Source organism: Ranitomeya variabilis, chromosome 1 (assembly GCF_051348905.1).
Source record: "Ranitomeya variabilis isolate aRanVar5 chromosome 1, aRanVar5.hap1, whole genome shotgun sequence".
Lineage (NCBI taxonomy): Eukaryota > Metazoa > Chordata > Amphibia > Anura > Dendrobatidae > Ranitomeya > Ranitomeya variabilis.
In genome coordinates, this window is record NC_135232.1 from 1,120,545,083 (window position 1) to 1,120,566,001 (window position 20,919).

At 44.2% G+C, this 20,919-nt stretch overlaps 1 protein-coding gene across 1 annotated transcript in view; it reads left to right on the top strand.

Annotated features, from left to right (window-relative positions):
• Positions 1 to 439: 439 nt before the first annotated feature.
• Positions 440 to 20,919, top strand: part of LOC143793357 (histamine H2 receptor-like) — a 107,155-nt gene continuing 86,675 nt past the window's right edge. Inside the window, exon 1 of the mRNA XM_077280261.1 lies at positions 440 to 929. The gene's annotated coding sequence lies outside the window, so the exon portion shown is untranslated. The remainder of the gene's footprint in view (positions 930 to 20,919) is intronic.

Sequence of the window (20,919 nt, forward strand, 5' to 3'; positions counted from 1 at the left end):
ACAGACTCATGAATCACCTCCCGGTCCCCCCTCGCCCGGCCGTGCTGCTTCCCTGCAGGTCTCTATATACAAGGAATAAGACTTTCTATACAACGTATGGAAATATAAGGGACCTGCTGGTAGGAACTCATCCATGTCATTCTCATGCCCCAATACTGTCACAGCATAAATATACAACATCCCATTTATCCACATGCATGCCCACAGTGCCTGGTATGTATGAGCAGACCCCCATTTCTGCCTGATGGGGGCTGATTTATATTTACATGTGCCTTCCCTTCTCTCACAGCCCCCAGTGATGCTGTGTACAGCAGTGCCCTGCATCCTCTCCCCTGTGCCCTGCATCCTCTCCCCTGTGCCCTGCATCCTCTCCCCTGTGCCCTGCATCCTCTCCCCTGTGCCCTGCATCCTCTCCCCTGTGCCCTGCATCCTCTCCCCCGGCACTGCTCTCTAGGAATCCTGCCTGTAATGCCATATGCAGCTGCGCCCTCCAGTGGCCGTTCTCGGCATTGCTCCCCTGTCTGTGGCTGACGCTTTCTCCCTGGCTCTCCCTCACAGTGTTACTTCCCACCATTCTGCTGGAGAGTTTGCTGATGTTCTCCCTTCTCCGTCTTCACCAGCCGCACATCGTGTCTCCTCAGCTGCTTCCCCCTCTGCACGGTTTTATCAATGGACTGGAGGTGGAGGAGCTCCGGCTGGCGCAGCTCCATGTGTGCCGCCTGTCTGCACTGTGTCTTTATGAATGGAGGAGCTGAGGAGGGATCCTGAGGAGGGATCCTGAGGAGGGATCCTGAGGAGGGATCCTGAGGAGGAATCCTGAGGAGGGATCCTGAGGAGGGATCCTGAGGAGGGATCCTGAGGAGGGCTGCAGGGGACGATGACAGCTCCGCCAGGGCACCCTCACTCACCCTGACTGTGCTCCATGCCAAGTAAGTGCCAGCTGGCATCTGTGCAGAGTGTGGGGCTGACCTGCCTGCAGTCCTATGTAAAAGCAACACAAACTCCGCTCTGCTGCACGTGTGCATGTAATGGACCTGATGATACATAATCCATTATTGCTGAGACTCTGCTTGTTGGGGAAACCACACTGGAGAGTGCAGGCAGTCCTGTGTAATGTTACTGTATATAGGGGTCTCTAGGTCACTGTAATGGTGCTCGGTCACCAGCAGTCCTGTGTAATGTTATATAGGGGTCTGTAGGTCACTGTAATGGTGCTTGGCCACCAGCAGTCCTGTGAAAAGTTATATAGGGGTCTCTAGGTCAATGTAATGGTGCTCGGTCACCAGCAGTCCTGTGTAATGTTATATATGGGTCTCTAGGTCACTGTAATGGTGCTTGGCCACCAGCAGTCCTGTGTAATGTTATATAGGGGTCTCTAGGTCACTGTAATGGTGCTGGGTCACCAGCAGTCCTGTGTAATGTTATATAGGGGTCTCTAGGTCACTGTAATGGTGCTGGGTCACCAGCAGTCCTGTGTAATGTTACTGTATACAGGAGTCTCTAGGTCACTGTAATGGTGCTGGGTCACCATCAGTCCTGTGTAATGTTACTGTATATAGGAGTCTCTAGGTCACTGTAATGGTGCTTGGTCACCAGCAGTCCTGTGTAATGTTACTGTATACAGGAGTCTCTAGGTCAATGTAATGGTGCTCGGTCACCAGCAGTCCTGTGTAATGTTACTGTATATAGGAGTCTCTAGGTCACTGTAATGGTGCTCGGTCACCAGCAGTCCTGTGTAATGTTATATAGGGGTCTCTAGGTCACTGTAATGGTGCTGGGTCACCAGCAGTCCTGTGTCATGTTACTGTATATAGGAGTCTCTAGGTCACTGTAATGGTGCTGGGTCACCAGTAGTCCTGTGTAATGTTACTGTATATAGGAGTCTCTAGGTCACTGTAATGGTGCTCGGTCACCAGCAGTCCTGTGTAATGTTACTGTATATAGGGGTCTCTAGGTCACTGTAATGGTGCTGGGTCACCAGTAGTCCTGTGTAATGTTACTGTATATAGGAGTCTCTAGGTCACTGTAATGGTGCTGGGTCACCAGCAGTCCTGTGTAATGTTACTGTATATAGGAGTCTCTAGGTCACTGTAATGGTGCTCGGTCACCAGCAGTCCTGTGTAATGTTATATAGGGGTCTGTAGGTCACTGTAATGGTGCTGGGTCACCAGCAGTCCTGTGTAATGTTATATAGGGGTCTCTAGGTCACTGTAATGGTGCTGGGTCACCAGCAGTCCTGTGTAATGTTATATAGGGGTCTCTAGGTCACTGTAATGGTGCTGGGTCACCAGCAGTCCTGTGTAATGTTATATAGGGGTCTCTAGGTCACTGTAATGGTGCTGGGTCACCATCAGTCCTGTGTAATGTTACTGTATATAGGGGTCTCTAGGTCACTGTAATGGTGCTTGGTCACCAGCAGTCCTGTGTAATGTTACTGTATATAGGAGTCTCTAGGTCACTGTAATGGTGCTCTGTCACCATCAGTCCTGTGTAATGTTATATAGGGGTCTCTAGGTCACTGTAATGGTGCTGGGTCACCAGCAGTCCTGTGTAATGTTATATAGGGGTCTCTAGGTCACTGTAATGGTGCTCGGTCACCAGCAGTCCTGTGTAATGTTATATAGGGGTCTCTAGGTCACTGTAATGGTGCTGGGTCACCTTCAGTCCTGTGTAATGTTACTGTATATAGGGGTCTCTAGGTCACTGTAATGGTGCTCGGTCACCAGCAGTCCTGTGTAATGTTACTGTATATAGGGGTCTCTAGGTCACTGTAATGGTGCTTGGTCACCAGCAGTCCTGTGTAATGTTACTGTATATAGGGGTCTCTAGGTCACTGTAATGGTGCTCGGTCACCAGCAGTCCTGTGTAATGTTACTGTATATAGGGGTCTCTAGGTCACTGTAATGGTGCTTGGTCACCAGCAGTCCTGTGTAATGTTACTGTATACAGGAGTCTCTAGGTCAATGTAATGGTGCTGGGTCACCAGCAGTCCTGTGTAATGTTACTGTATACAGGAGTCTCTAGGTCAATGTAATGGTGCTGGGTCACCAGCAGTCCTGTGTAATGTTACTGTATATAGGGGTCTCTAGGTCAATGTAATGGTGCTCGGTCACCAGTAGTCCTGTGTAATATTACTGTATATAGGGGTCTCTAGGTCACTGTAATGGTGCTGGGTCACCAGCAGTCCTGTGTAATGTTACTGTATATAGGGGTCTCTAGGTCAATGTAATGGTGCTCGGTCACCAGCAGTCCTGTGTAATGTTACTGTATATAGGGGTCTCTAGGTCACTGTAATGGTGCTTGGTCACCAGCAGTCCTGTGTAATGTTACTGTATACAGGAGTCTCTAGGTCAATGTAATGGTGCTGGGTCACCAGCAGTCCTGTGTAATGTTACTGTATATAGGGGTCTCTAGGTCACTGTAATGGTGCTTGGTCACCAGCAGTCCTGTGTAATGTTACTGTATACAGGAGTCTCTAGGTCAATGTAATGGTGCTGGGTCACCAGCAGTCCTGTGTAATGTTACTGTATACAGGAGTCTCTAGGTCAATGTAATGGTGCTCGGTCACCAGTAGTCCTGTGTAATATTACTGTATATAGGGGTCTCTAGGTCACTGTAATGGTGCTGGGTCACCAGCAGTCCTGTGTAATGTTACTGTATATAGGGGTCTCTAGGTCAATGTAATGGTGCTCGGTCACCAGCAGTCCTGTGTAATGTTACTGTATATAGGGGTCTCTAGGTCACTGTAATGGTGCTTGGTCACCAGCAGTCCTGTGTAATGTTACTGTATACAGGAGTCTCTAGGTCAATGTAATGGTGCTGGGTCACCAGCAGTCCTGTGTAATGTTACTGTATATAGGGGTCTCTAGGTCACTGTAATGGTGCTTGGTCACCAGCAGTCCTGTGTAATGTTACTGTATACAGGAGTCTCTAGGTCAATGTAATGGTGCTGGGTCACCAGCAGTCCTGTGTAATGTTACTGTATACAGGAGTCTCTAGGTCAATGTAATGGTGCTGGGTCACCAGCAGTCCTGTGTAATGTTACTGTATATAGGGGTCTCTAGGTCAATGTAATGGTGCTCGGTCACCAGTAGTCCTGTGTAATATTACTGTATATAGGGGTCTCTAGGTCACTGTAATGGTGCTGGGTCACCAGCAGTCCTGTGTAATGTTACTGTATATAGGGGTCTCTAGGTCAATGTAATGGTGCTCGGTCACCAGCAGTCCTGTGTAATGTTACTGTATATAGGGGTCTCTAGGTCACTGTAATGGTGCTTGGTCACCAGCAGTCCTGTGTAATGTTACTGTATACAGGAGTCTCTAGGTCAATGTAATGGTGCTGGGTCACCAGCAGTCCTGTGTAATGTTACTGTATATAGGGGTCTCTAGGTCACTGTAATGGTGCTTGGTCACCAGCAGTCCTGTGTAATGTTACTGTATACAGGAGTCTCTAGGTCAATGTAATGGTGCTGGGTCACCAGCAGTCCTGTGTAATGTTACTGTATACAGGAGTCTCTAGGTCAATGTAATGGTGCTGGGTCACCAGCAGTCCTGTGTAATGTTACTGTATACAGGAGTCTCTAGGTCAATGTAATGGTGCTCGGTCACCAGTAGTCCTGTGTAATATTACTGTATATAGGGGTCTCTAGGTCAATGTAATGGTGCTGGGTCACCAGCAGTCCTGTGTAATGTTACTGTATATAGGGGTCTCTAGGTCACTGTAATGGTGCTGGGTCACCAGCAGTCCTGTGTAATAGGTTACTCTGTAATGTCAGGATGAATGCAGGGGCTATGGACAAAAGAATAGTGATAAAGTGGGCATTTTACCAACTTCATAGATTGAATCCTTGGTAATGTCTTTGTTATTATTATTATTATTTTAATAAATTGAATATGGGTAGTGTCTGTGTAGATGATGATGATAATAATAATAAGTTAATAGATATAATGCTTGTTAATATATATTAATATAACAATAATAATAATAATAATGCATTTATTATTATAATTATTTTACTTCAACATTTATAACACATTATCAACACCTGTATATCATACAAAAGAATTTGCATTTAACATTGTATTATAGTTATTATAATAATAATAATAATAATAATAATTATTATTATTATTATTGTTATAATTTTATTTTATTATTCATTTTAATTATTATTATCATATACAGTAGTGCTTGCATTGTGATCTCTAAGTTAAGGTGTCTGACTCGGTTTCTCTGCAGTCATGTGGAACCACATTGGCGATATATTAACATATTACTAGCTCTGCTTCATGTGTATCTTGAATTACGGTGCGTGTATTCTGTATGGGAGAATATAACCTCTTATTAGTTACACTCTTCTTCTGCTCCTAGTACAAAGGATTTATTTCTTACTGGTATTATACAGGAGGCGTCTGTATGGAGAGATACTTTTATTAACTCTTTAAATTTGGCCAGAAGACATTTATATCATGTATGTAGAACAGGCACTTGACCCTTTCTACACCCCCCATATTTATACTTTAATTTAGAATGTCACATAACTGGGTGTCCAACTCTACCCACTAACAACTGCATCCCCCAACATGTGGGGAATCTTGTGGACATACTTTATTTCTATGGGAAAACAAGTAACCTGGACTAAATGTTGCCATTCTCTGTGCTATAGGGGGGTATAGAGAACATTGTTCACAACTGGGGATGGGCAGTCCCATGGATGTTTGGATCCGTTGGGTTCATTTGAATTTTATGAGAAAAGTTTGGTTTTGGGGGGCCTGAACATCTAGCGGTTCCCACGCTGTCATCTGTGTAACAACTCGGGAAGTACCGGCTCTGATTAGTGGTAACCTTACTGATGTTACCGCCGGTCACAGTGCTGCAGTTCCCACACTGTCACACAAATAACAGCGTGGGAGCCAGAAGCTGTGAACTTTGGTGAAAAGGTTACTCATGAACATACGCGTGGTGTTGCTTATAGCAGCAAGAGCAGGCATATGCTGATGAGAGTATAGACCAGCCAGTGCCTGTGTATAGTAAGAAATATGTAAGTGAGAGAATTGGTGCACTGCATGTGTAGCTTATTGTACATGTATTTATCTAAATAAGAAATAAATTAAATGGCTTGGGGTCCCCCTTATTTTTAATACTCAGCTGAGGGAAAGCAGACAGCTGGGGACTGGTGTTATTATTCTGGGAAGGGGGCAATAAACATGGAGCTTTCCAGGCTATTAATATCAGCTCACAGCTGTTTGAATAGCCTTCACTAGTTATTAAATTGGAGGGAATACCCCTAAAAATGACGTGTGGTTCCCCTATATTTAATAACCAGCAAAGTCTAAATAGACAGCTGGGAAGGGACCATAGATATTGGTCTCCTATCAGACTAAAAAACACCCTCAGCCGCCCAAGAAACGGTGCATCCATGAGATGTGCCAATTCTGGGTCATAGACTTAGCTCTTCCGGCTTACCCTTGTGCATTGGCAAGGAGGGATAATAGTTTTGGGGTTTATGTCAGCTTTGTATTTTCAGCTGACAACAAGCCAGGGGTTAGTAATGGATAGGCGTCCATAATACACCCCCACTACTAACCCCATAGTCAAAAATAAAAAAGAGACACACAGAAAAAGACCTTTAAGTGAACAAAACACTACCCAACAAATCCCATTTTTTAACATAAAAATACAAAATCAAAGTAATCCTCACCAGTCCGCCGTTAATTTATTATGATGAGGTCCAACGACAAACACCAACTCAGCTACATTGGATTGCATTGCTGAGCGGTGACATCAGTAATGTGACTGCTCAGCCTGTCAGCCAGATCACACTGAGCTGAGCATGAGAACATGACTGCTAGTGACCAGCAGTAACCTTAATGACATCACTGCTCGTCAGTGCAGTCGCGTTCTCACACTGAGTTCAGTGTGTTCTGGCTGACAGGCTGAGCAGTCACATTACTGTGCCTTTCTGGGGCTGCCGTGCATTCCTATTTTTAGGGTGGAGAGATGCAATATCCATTTGCCTTCCCAGCCTGAGAATACCAGCCTTCAGCTGTCTGCTTTAGCTTGGCTGGTTATCAAAAATGAAGGGAAACCGTAAGTAATTTTTTTTAAACTATTTATTTAAATAATATGAAAAAATGGGGTGGGGACCCCTCTATTTTTGATAACCAGCCAAGATAATGCTGACATCTGACAGCCGCAGCTGTCAGCTTTACCTGAGCTTGTTATCAAAAATAGAGGAGACGCAGGCCAATCACAGCCATGCCAATACTTGACATGGCCGTGACAGGGCCGGAAGTGCCCACACAGGAAAAGCTTGTTGATTGGCTGCGCTGAAGCTTTTCAACAAGTTTTGTTCGGGCTGCCGAACCCAAACAGGAGCACGGACTTGTTCAAGGTCCATGCAGGGACACTAGGAGTCAAGTATGCACCCCGAACTTTACCATTCAATTCGCCCATCTCTACTCACAATAGTTTGTGCAGTGTACTAATAATGGGCACATAGAATGGGCGCCGATTATATAGGATGTGAGCTGACAATCATCTCTGCATTGTGGAAAGGCAGTTCTATGGCATACTTTATATACTTGTGTAAGGATGTGACACAGACTGGACGTCCACAGCCATAGACAGAACAATGCAGAATCCAGGGCTTGTAGACTTGTACCTCCGCAATATATCACATACAAATAATGTAACCAGCAATCATCTTGTCATTGTAAAAATGTATCTGCGTTCTCTTCTTACATCACAGGAATGTAACCCATTCACCACATTGTATACTTGTATTTCTGCAATCTCAAAAGGGATGGATAAAGCAGCCAGTTGTTATCTGCCCATTGTATTCTTGTATTCATATATTAATAGGAGAAATAAATAAATGGCCATTATACAGCTGTGCCTGCACTTTAGACTTGTCTCCAAGTAAAAAAAAGTCTGGACAAAAAACTGGACAATTTTTATTTTTTTTTTTAAAGCAGGAAATCCAAATGATTGGAGGCGGGTGAAGATATTGTAGCGTCATATTTTTCCTGCAGTGGCCACTACAGGATAAGTGTGGTGTTACATGCTGAGAGTCCAAATGAATGGGTGACCATGTCTTGTAGATCCAAGCAAAGTCCTTCAGAGTGAGAGGCGCTGTTTGCGGCTGGAAAAGAAAAAGATGACCTGAGGAACTAAAATTCTCCCCACGTAGTATTTATTCAGGAGCACTTTAAGCAGCCACATGTACACGTATAAGGTTGACATCTTTAATCGTAGCTGAAAATAAAGGAACTGACAGATGGTGAATGGAATATGATGTGTGATTGGGACATGATCACAACATTCGATTTTTATTGTTGCAGCTCCAGGACTCGTTGGTAGAAATGTTATTATATGACATCACATATCACATATCTAAAGGAATTATATTATTGTGACCAGTCACTGGCTGCAGTTTTAGAAAATCAATGGCCTTGCCAATAATTGTAAGTGGCAGAGCCTGGAACAGGATTCAGTGTGTCGTGACTTCCATCCTTATGACTTCCATCCTTAAATCCAGTACTCTATTTTAAGCTCTGGTCAAAGAAGAATTATACAGTGCTTGAAAAAGTATTCATACCGTGTGAAATTTTTCACATTTTTTCACGTTATACCCACAAATGTAAATGTATTTTATTGGGATTTTATGTTATACCAACACAAAGTAACACGTATTTGTGAAGTGTCAAGGAAATTTTCAAGTCTTGCCATAGATTCTCAGTGGGATTTAGGTCTGGACGGTCATTGGGCCATTTGATATAAACCTTCCCCTGTAGCTCTGGCAGTGTGTGTCATGGGGATAGAAGATCGCAGCATCTGGTTTCACAAACTCCTGCACTGGTTAGAAGTACTTCACCATTTTATTAAACAGGGCAGTTTTTTTCCTTGCTGGTAGTGCAAGGGTTAATCTAGAGCTTTCCTACCTGAATTGTGTCAGCTGTTCAGTGTTGAACACTCCCGTCTGCTATATATGCTCGCCTCTGGCACTTAAAAATTATCAGGGGAAGTTCTTACTGCCTGGTTTGGAGTTGGAGCTGTAGTTCTTGGTTGGTGTTTGGAGATTTGTTCAGGAGATTGTTGCTTGGAGTTTAGTTTGCGTGCACATCCTCATCCTCTCCTATTTGGTTTCTCCTTCCTTTAACTCCCCTGTGTCCCACTCTGCTCTGTTTGGTGAGTGTATTTTGTATGATTGTTATTTTCATTTATTCCTATACATATTCCCTTGGATTGTCTGGTTAGTATAATACTATACACTTCGGCTTCCCATTTTCCTGTGTGGGGGAGGGGACAGATAAGAGTTGATATAGGAGCATAGCAAGACATGTGAACTTGGCTTTTCCACCTTCAAGAGTAATCCGGGGGGGGGGGGGAGAGGGATAAATTAGGGCACTCCTAATTCTAGGAACCTGGTTAGCACCCACAATCCCAAGGCACTGAGTGACAGTATGGTTAGTGTTGTTGTCCTGCTGGAAGGTGAACCTACACCACAGTTTCAAGTATTTTTCAGCTTCTAACAGGTTTTCCTCCAGGAATGTCCTGTATTTAGCTGCATCCATCTTCCCAACTCTGACTCTGACTTCCCATGCTAAAGAAAAGCTTCCCCCCAGCATGATGCTGCCACCACTATGTTTGATTAATAGTAGTTCTGTGGACAGATTCTCCCCTCTGATCTGTGGATCTCTGCAGCTCCTCAAGACTGACCATGGGCCTCTTGGCTGCTTCTCTAATTAGTGCTCTCCTTGCTTGGGATGTCAATTTAGGTGAACAGCCATATCATGGTAGGTTTGCAGTTGTGCTACACTCTTTCAATTTTTGGATGATGGATTGTACAGTGCTTTGTGCGATGTTCTAATTTTTATAACCAAACCCTGCTTTACTCTTCTCCACAACTTTATCCCGGACCTGTCCTGTTTGCTCTTTGGTTTTCATGATGCTGTTTGATCCCCAATCTTCTCAGGTAATCCTCTGAGGCCTTCAGAGAACAGGTGTAGTTACACTGAGAATAAATTACACATACACACCGGTGGAATTAATTTACTACTCCAGATTTCTGGAGGCAATTAGTCACTCAGGATTTTCTTTAGAGGTATCAGACTACAAGGGGCTTTATACAAAAGCATATGGCAGTTTTCAGTTATGATTTTTTTTCAATCGGCTTGCTGACACACTCCAAATGCGGAGTAATGAAGATTATTGCCACTGCTAAATTGTCACGTACGATTATCTCTACCCAGGTTGCGCCAGTCGCACAACTGCTAGACAAATATTAGCTATTTTAAATGCAAAATAGCAGAGAGCTGCAGCATGTACTTCCAATGATGTGAGGTGCCTGCCTTTCACCCACCCTCCGTCCCTCCCTCCTAATAAATATCTCCATATTAAATCCCCACCTAACAAACAAAAACAAGTAATCTTGACAGTCTTCAGCTCTTAAAAGAGCTTTTTGGAATAAATAACGCTCACTTTAACTTTCTATCACTGTCCCTACACTTCTTTCACTGCCCCTACACTGAAACGACACTCTCCCTACGCTGTTTCTGGCTGCAATGTGCGCAAGATGGCGCTGGCAGCCTTTAAATAGTCCCTATGATGCTGGAAGGGAGGGCAATGATAGTAATGCCACACCAAAGATGGCTTACTTTAATACAGGTATCTTACTGTACTGTAATCACTATAATTCAGCTCCTTTACATACTCACCTTCATTTATCGGCATAGTGTTGGCCTGAATTAATAATGGATGGTCTTGGGTTATATGGATATTTTTCATGTAATTGTTACTTGTTTTCACCATTTATATTATTTTATAGCAGAGCCAATATATTTAACTCAGCAGTGTGAAACTCATAATAAATTATCTAGAAAATATAACATCACTGGATTTATCATCATCTACGAAATGTCTGAAATCATAATGAGACATAACGATCCTTTCTCAGCTTGTCATGGTATAATGTAATAGACCGTCTGATATAAATGATATATGCAATAGAAGAATAGACTCTGCATCCATTATGAATTTCCTAGAGCTAACATTTCTAATTGAATATTTTACATTCCTCTTAATCGTATCATGTAAAGATTGCACATAATGACATTCAGATTGTGTTATTCAAGGAAATCAATGTCTTGGATCCTGTTTTCAGATCCCCGGAGTTACATAATCCGACGTTTATTACAAGTAAGCTGAGCAGCAGCACTCAATGTCAGGCAGCAGCTGCAAAAGCAAGCAAGATTTTAGGGTGTATAAAAAGAGAGATAAAATCCCTTGACCCTAACGTATTGTTACCCCTTTTTAAATCGATTGTAAGACCACATCTGGAATATGGAATCAAGTTTTGGGTTCCACCTTTTTAAAAGGATTTTTGGAAGCTGTACTCATTTCAAAGGTGGGAAACTAGATTATTACAAGGGAAGGAAAGTCTCTCATATGATGAAAGGTTGGAAACTTGGGCTTTTTTTAGCTTAGAAAAAAAGACGTCACAGTGGAGATCTCATTTACATGTATGTGTGGTCAGTATATAGGACTTGCACATGACTTACTCCTTCCAAAGACCATCCTGAGGACTAGGGGGCACTCATTACCGGTGGAAGAACGGCAAGTCCGGCAGCTAAATAGGAATGAGTTCTTTACCAATGGCATAACAATCGCTGTCACCCAATCAGAGGCTGGCAGCTCACATCAGCGTGTCCGTCACGGACGACACAAAGGCACTGACATCATGTATGAGCCATGGCTGGTATGGTGAAGTTGGCTATCGACCTCTACGCTGTCATGATCTCAATGGCAAGAGATCATAGCATAAGCATATATAGGAACTAGCTCTTGGAAGATGGGAACTGAGCTGACCATGAACTAAACCTAACACACAACTAGCAGTGGCCGGGTAGCATGCCTACGTTGATTCTAGATGCCCAGCACCAGCCGGAGGACTAAATAATGCTAGCAGAGGAAAATATTAGTCCTAGCTCACCTCTAGAGAAATACCCCAAAAGGAGACAGAGGCCCCCCACATGTATTGGCGGTGAATTAAGATGAAATAACAAACGTAGTATGAAAATAGGTTTAGCAAATTTGAGGTCCACTTACTACATAGCAGAAGACAGAAAGGACACTTTCATGGTCAGCTGAAAACCCTAATCAAAAACACCATCCAGAAATTACTTTAAAACTCTGGCATTAACTCATAACACCAGAGTGGCAATTCCTGTTCACAAGAGCTTTCCAGACACAGTAACGAAACTACAGCTGTGAACTGGAACCAAAATGCAAAAACAAACATGGACAAGAGTCCAACTTATCTAGTAGTTGTCTAGGAGCAGGAACAAGCACAGAGAGGCTTCTGATAACATTGTTGACCGGCAAGCAACTAACAGAGCAGCAAGGTTATATAGCGACTCCCACATCTTGATGGGAACAGGTGAACAGAGAAGATGAAGACACCAGTTCAATTCCACCAGTAGCCACCGGGGGAGCCCAGAATCAAAATTCACAACAGTACCCCCCCCTCAAGGAGGGGGCACCGAACCCTCACCAGAACCACCAGGGCGATCAGGATGGGCCCTATGAAAGGCACGAACCAGATCAGAGGCATGAACATCAGATGCATTCACCCAAGAATTATCCTCCTGGCCGTATCCCTTCCACTTGACCAGATACTGGAGTCTCCGTCTGGAAACACGAGAGTCTAAGATTTTCTCCACAACGTACTCCAACTCACCCTCAACCAACACCGGAGCAGGAGGCTCAACGGAAGGCACAACCGGTACCTCATACCTGCGCAATAATGACCGATGAAAAACGTTATGAATAGAAAAGGATGCAGGGAGGTCCAAACGGAAGGAAACAGGGTTAAGAATCTCCAATATCTTATACGGGCCAATGAACCGAGGCTTAAACTTAGGAGAAGAGACCCTCATAGGGACAAAACGAGAAGACAACCACACCAAATCCCCAACACAAAGCCGAGGACCAACACGACGGTGGCGGTTGGCAAAAAGCTGAGTCTTCTCCTGGGACAACCTCAAATTGTCCACCACCTGCCCCCAGATCTGATGCAATCTCTCCACCACAGCATCCACTCCAGGACAATCCGAAGATTCCACCTGACCAGAGGAAAATCGAGGATGAAACCCCGAATTACAGAAAAACGGGGACACCAAAGTGGCAGAGCTGGCCCGATTATTGAGAGCGAACTCCGCCAATGGCAAAAAAGCAACCCAATCATCCTGGTCAGCAGACACAAAACACCTCAGATATGTCTCCAGGGTCTGATTAATCCGCTCGGTCTGGCCATTCGTCTGAGGATGGAAAGCGGACGAAAAAGATAAATCTATGCCCATCCTAGCACAGAATGCCCGCCAAAATCTAGACACGAATTGGGTCCCTCTGTCAGAAACGATATTCTCAGGAATACCATGCAAACGAACAACATTTTGAAAAAACAGAGGAACCAACTCGGAAGAAGAAGGCAACTTGGGCAGAGGAACCAAATGGACCATCTTAGAGAAACGGTCACACACCACCCAGATGACAGACATCTTCTGAGAAACAGGCAGATCTGAAATAAAATCCATCGAGATGTGCGTCCAAGGCCTCTTAGGAATAGGCAAGGGCAACAACAATCCACTAGCCCGAGAACAACAAGGCTTGGCCCGAGCACAAACGTCACAAGACTGCACAAAGCCTCGCACATCTCGTGACAGGGAAGGCCACCAGAAGGACCTTGCCACCAAATCCCTGGTACCAAAAATGCCAGGATGACCTGCCAACGCAGAAGAATGAACCTCAGAGATGACTCTACTGGTCCAATCATCAGGAACAAACAGTTTATCAGGTGGGCAACGATCAGGTCTATCCGCCTGAAACTCCCGCAAGGCCCGCCGCAGGTCTGGAGAAACGGCTGACAATACCACTCCATCCTTAAGGATACCTGTGGGCTCAGAGTTACCAGGTGAGTCAGGCTCAAAACTCCTAGAAAGGGCATCCGCCTTAACATTCTTAGAACCCGGTAGGTATGACACCACAAAATTAAACCGAGAGAAAAATAATGACCAGCGCGCCTGTCTAGGATTCAGGCGCCTGGCGGTCTCAAGATAAATCAAATTTTTGTGGTCAGTCAATACCACCACCTGATGTCTGGCCCCCTCAAGCCAATGGCGCCACTCCTCAAAAGCCCACTTCCTGGCCAAAAGCTCCCGATTCCCAACATCATAATTCCGCTCAGCGGGCGAAAATTTACGGGAAAAGAAGGCACAAGGCCTCATAACGGAGCAGTCAGAACTTTTCTGCGACAACACTGCCCCAGCTCCGATCTCAGAAGCGTCGACCTCAACCTGAAAAGGTAGAGCAACATCAGGCTGACGCAACACAGGGGCAGAGGAAAAACGGCGCTTAAGCTCCCGAAAGGCCTCCACAGCATCAGGGGACCAATCAGCAACATCAGCACCCTTCTTAGTCAAATCGGTCAATGGCTTAGCAATATCCGAAAAACCAGCAATAAATCGACGATAAAAGTTAGCAAAGCCCAAAAATTTCTGAAGACTCTTAAGAGAAGAGGGCTGCGTCCAATCACAAATAGCTTGAACCTTGACAGGATCCATTTCAATGGAAGAGGGGGAAAAAATATATCCCAAAAAGGAAATCCTCTGTACCCCAAAAACACACTTAGAACCCTTCACACACAAAGAATTAGACCGCAAAACCTGAAAAACCCTCCTGACTTGCTGGACATGAGAGTCCCAGTCATCCGAAAAAATCAGAATATCATCCAGATACACAATCATAAATTTATCCAAATAATCGCGAAAAATATCATGCATAAAGGACTGGAAAACTGACGGAGCATTAGAAAGACCAAAAGGCATCACTAAATACTCAAAGTGGCCCTCGGGCGTATTAAATGCGGTTTTCCACTCATCCCCCTGCCTGATTCGCACCAAATTATACGCCCCACGAAGGTCAATCTTAGAGAACCACTTGGCCCCCTTTATGCGAGCAAACAAATCAGTCAGCAACGGCAATGGGTATTGATATTTAACAGTGATTTTATTCAAAAGCCGATAATCAATACATGGTCTCAAAGAGCCGTCTTTTTTTGACACAAAGAAAAAACCGGCTCCTAAGGGAGATGACGATGGACGAATATGTCCCTTTTCCAAGGACTCCTTTATATATTCACGCATAGCAGCATGTTCAGGCACAGACAGATTAAATAAACGACCCTTTGGGTATTTACTACCCGGGATTAAATCTATGGCACAATCGCACTCTCGGTGCGGAGGTAACGAACCAAGCTTGGATTCTTCAAAGACGTCACGATAGTCAGACAGGAACTCAGGAATTTCAGAGGGAATAGATGATGAAATGGAAACCACAGGTACATCCCCATGAGCCCCCTTACATCCCCAGCTCAACACAGACATAGCTCTCCAGTCGAGGACTGGGTTGTGAGATTGCAGCCAAGGCAATCCTAGCACCAAATCATCATGTAGATTATACAGCACCAGAAAGCGAATAATCTCCTGGTGACCCGGATTAATACGCATAGTTACTTGTGTCCAGTATTGTGGTTTATTATTAGCCAATGGGGTGGAGTCAATCCCCTTCAGAGGAATAGGAGTCTCCAAAGGCTCTAAATCATACCCACAGCGTTTGGCAAAGGACCAATCCATAAGACTCAAAGCGGCGCCAGAGTCGACATAGGCGTCCGTGGTAATAGATGACAAAGAGCAAATCAGGGTCACAGATAGAATAAACTTAGACGGTAAGGTGCAAATGGAAACAGATTTACCAAGCTTTTTAGTGCGCTTAGAGCATGCTGATATAACATGAGTAGAATCACCACAATAGAAACACAACCCATTTTTCCGTCTAAAATTCTGCCGCTCGCTTCGGGACAGAATTCTATCACACTGCATACTCTCTGGCGATTTCTCAGTGGACACCGCCAGATGGTGCACTGGTTTGCGCTCCCGCAAACGCCTATCGATCTGAATAGCCATTGTCATGGACTCATTCAGACCCGCAGGCACAGGGAACCCCACCATAACATCCTTAATGGCATCAGAGAGACCCTCTCTGAAAGTCGCCGCCAGGGCGCACTCATTCCACTGAGTAAGCACAGACCATTTACGGAATCTTTGGCAGTAAATTTCCGCTTCATCTTGCCCCTGAGATAGGGACATCAAAGTTTTTTCTGCCTGAAGCTCCAAATGAGGTTCGTCATAAAGCAACCCCAAGGCCAGAAAAAACGCATCCACATTGAGCAACGCAGGATCCCCTGGTGTCAATGAAAAAGCCCAGTCTTGAGGGTCGCCCCGGAGCAAGGAAATCACAATCCTGACCTGCTGTGCAGGGTCTCCGGCAGAGCGAGATTTCAGGGACAAAAATAATTTGCAATTATTTCGAAAATTCTGAAACCCAGATCTATTCCCCGAGAAAAATTCCGGCAAAGGAATTCTCGGCTCAGATACAGGTGCATGACAAACAAAATCTTGCAAATTTTGTACCTTCGTGGCGAGATTATTCAAACCTGCAGTTACACTCTGAAGATCCATTACAAACAGGTGGACACAGAGCAATTCAAAGGAGAGAAAAAAAAAAAAAAATTTCAGCAAACTACTTATTTCTCTCCTTTCTCAGCCAAGGATTTTAACCCTTTAGTGGGCCGGTCAAACTGTCATGATCTCAATGGCAAGAGATCATAGCATAAGCATATATAGGAACTAGCTCTTGGAAGATGGGAACTGAGCTGACCATGAACTAAACCTAACACACAACTAGCAGTGGCCGGGTAGCATGCCTACGTTGATTCTAGATGCCCAGCACCAGCCGGAGGACTAAATAATGCTAGCAGAGGAAAATATTAGTCCTAGCTCACCTCTAGAAAAATACCCCAAAAGGAGACAGAGGCCCCCCACATGTATTGGCGGTGAATTAAGATGAAATAACAAACGTAGTATGAAAATAGGTTTAGCAAATTTGAGGTCCACTTACTACATAGCAGAAGACAGAAAGGACACTTTCATGGTCAGCTGAAAACCCTAATCAAAAACACCATCCAGAAATTACTTTAAAACTCTGGCATTAACTCATAACACCAGAGTGGCAATTCCTGTTCACAAGAGCTTTCCAGACACAGTAACGAAACTACAGCTGTGAACTGGAACCAAAATGCAAAAACAAACATGGACAAGAGTCCAACTTATCTAGTAGTTGTCTAGGAGCAGGAACAAGCACAGAGAGGCTTCTGATAACATTGTTGACCGGCAAGCAACTAACAGAGCAGCAAGGTTATATAGCGACTCCCACATCTTGATGGGAACAGGTGAACAGAGAAGATGAAGACACCAGTTCAATTCCACCAGTAGCCACCGGGGGAGCCCAGAATCAAAATTCACAACACTACGCCAGCAATAGAAGAGGACAACACGCATCGTATGAGCAGGGATAGGTAATAAAAATTGTTGTTTTTGTAGTACATTATTACTGGAAGGTGCCCAGGATAGAGGACATTATTAAAGGAAGGGGCTCAAGATAAAGGATGTTATTATAGGAGAGAGCCAGTATGGCAAAGTGGCATAGGATGGGGGACATTCATTATTGCAGCAAGGGGTCCAGGTGTAGTGACATTACTACAGGAAGGCCCCAGGATGGAGGACATAATTACACTGGGTGTGAGGATGTATGTTTTTATAGGATCTAGAACGCTGCTAGGGCCCATACGTCTGACCAATGTGCATGCTGTGGCATTGGTCCAAATTTTGTATTCGGCCCGCTGGACTCTAGATACGCCACTGTTCTTTTTCAATTATAGCAGAGGTTGCAGAGACTGCAAGCAGTAGTAATGGCAGATACTATTTGAGCATCTGTAAAAGTGCTTGAGGCTTTTCAAATAACCAATAGTATAGTGGGTTAGAAGTAATCTAGGGACAGAAAATGTATAAGGCCCCCTTCACACGTCCTGGTGATTCCAGCACTGGAAAAGCCAGTACTGGTGAGATTTGTGGTCTGTATCTGTGTGCCTTCCATGCATCTGTGTTTCATACGTATGTATGTGTGTATCATTCGTGTGCCATCCATCTTCCGTCCGTGTGCACCATCAGTGTGACACATACTAGAATAGAATGGATAACAAAAATGAAAGATGTTTAGGTGTTAGATGTGCAAAGATAGAGATAAATAGATACAGAGAGGGAGATAGCCATCAGGTTTTTAGGAATAAATGTAAAAAAATAACGTGGGGTCCCTCCTATTTTAATAACCAGCCAAAAGAAAGCAGACCGCATATTAGTCTGAGAAGGGGCCAATATCCATGGACATTCCCATCATTAATATCAGCTCACAGCTTTCTGCTTTGCTGGTTACTAAAAATATGGTGACACTAAGAAAAATAATGTGGCGACTTTCCTTTTTTTAAATAACCAGCAAAGGCTAAGCAGACAGCTGTGGGCTGGGAAATTGGCTTCCTCTCAGCCTAATAAGACCAGTCCTCAGCTGCCCCCAAAAATATTGCATTCATTAGATGTGTCAATTCTGCCTCTTAGCCTTGGCCCTTCCTGATTGCCCTGGTGCAGTGGCAATCGGGGTAATGGTTTTGGTGTTGATGTAATGTCCATTGTCATCAAGCCCAGCGGTTAATAGGCAAAAAGCGGCTGTCAGACACCTCTATTGCTAACCCATAGTGAAAAGAAATAAACACACACGTACAAAAGTCTTTTATTTGTAAAAAGCATTCCCCGACACCCATTTATTAACAAAAAAAAATCCCGACACCCATTTATTAACAAAAAAAATGCACACGGGTAATCCAAATGGAGGTCCCACGATGATCCCCGTCTTCTTCATCCAGTGTATGGATCCCATTCAGAGAACAAAGCTCCATAGACTGGAGGAGCAGCCAATACTGATTCTGACACTGCACAGCACAAGAACCTAGTTGCTTTCATGAGTGATGATGTCATTAAGGCGATCGCAGTTCATCGGCTGTGAACTGCTGTAATCTTACTGATGCCACTGCTCGCAGCATGAGAACTTGCTGCACATCATGAGATATGGCAGCAAGTTTTCACGTGGTGGTAATGTGGTAATGGTAATGTCTGTGTTAGTTGGCCAGCTGTGAACTGCGGTGAACTCCGTAAGGTTACTGCAGTTCACAGCTGGCCATTTCACACGCAGAAGACAGTGTGTGAGACGGCCAGCTGTAGCCTGCTGTAACATTAATAACGGCACTGCTTGTCACTGCTGTTGGTTCTCACCCTACTCTCGATGTGATCTAGCAACCATGGTGAGCGGTAATGTTACTGATGTCACTGCTCATCACAGTCTCCTGATGTTACAGAGTCGGGATCATTATGGGACATCAATGTGGATTACGACGAACCTGCAGGGTTTTTTGGGGGACAAATAAATTTGGTGAAAGAGGGTGTCTGGATTTTTATTTTAAAATAAAGAACTTTTCTGTGTTTGTCTTTTTTGATTTTTACTTACAGGGTTAGTAGTGGGGATGTCTGACTGACACCTCTCCATTATCAAACACAGGGCATGATGGTAGCTGTGATTATTGACAAATCACAGGTGTCACGATTGCCACCGCACCAGGGCAATCGGGATGAGCTGGGTAAAGCACCAGAATTGGTGCGTATAATGTGATGCGCCAATTCTGGGGCGCCTCCACGAGTCTACGAGAACCATGGATCGTCCCAGCTTGATAATGGAAGCCTGCAGCTGCCTGCTTTATCTGAGCTGGTTTTAAAATATAGGGGACCCAATGTCGCTTTTTTATTTCATTATTTAATGCACGACTATGAAAAGCCAAAAACGTCTTGCTATTCACAGACTCCGGGTGCTGCCGTGTACAACTGTCATCAGCGTCGCCTGGTCTCCTTGCGATTAGTGAGGATGATGATAGTTGTAGTGAGCACCCAGCGCCTGTGAATAGCGCTAACTTCCCTGCTTTTCCCAGATGCAGAGCATTTAATTCCGGTACGTGTCACACAGATGTCATCTGTGTGCACATGTAAGGCATGCATTTCCTCCGTGCTGCCAAAAAAAAGGACACACAATCTGAGTAAAAACAGTGACATAGCGCACCACCATAGAAAACAATGGGTGCGTGCGTGTCCGTATTTGAAGACCTTAAAAGACGGACCACACACAGACCCAAAAAACGATGTATGAAGAAGGCCTATGTGGTGGAGAAAGGATGAATGTGATGGACCTGTGTCCGTTTTCAACCTATTTCACTATGATCTTATCACAAGCGGGACTTGTGTACAATATAGGTAGATCACGGGATTAATATGGGGGATGGCGATTTAGTAAAAGAAAGCTTAGACAGCTTTTTCACCCATTATATGGACATCCTACAGGAACCACAGGGGTTTCATAGTTCCTACTTGAGGTGCATAGAGCTATTGCCCCTAATGTAGGCATCAGGCAGTGCGATTTGTTTCATTAAACACTGCAACCTTATTATGAGAAGCCGTCCTTATTAAATCCACTTTTCAAAAGTAATAGAAGAAGCTAAAAATTGTAAACAATCACACTTTTCTCGCAAAAAATGCGCAACAAAATTTGCAACTTTAATACAGAAAAACTTGGCAAATTACTCCTAAAATTCCCCCACAGATCTGACTCCTATAAAGATGTATTCTAGAATTATGGATAATACATTTGTTGGAGTTTTTGAAGGGGCGTCACATGCTGAGTTTTGACTCGGTGTCCTATAATTTCTGGGCACATCATTGACATATTGATTAAACGTCATGTGAAATTAGTTACCAAATGTATCATTAGGGAAGTATCAGATGAGAGTCTTTCAGAGCTTTGGTTTTTTTAACGAGATGACAAGAAATTGTGGAAAGTGGAGATGAAGAATGAAAATCAGCGAGGGAGGA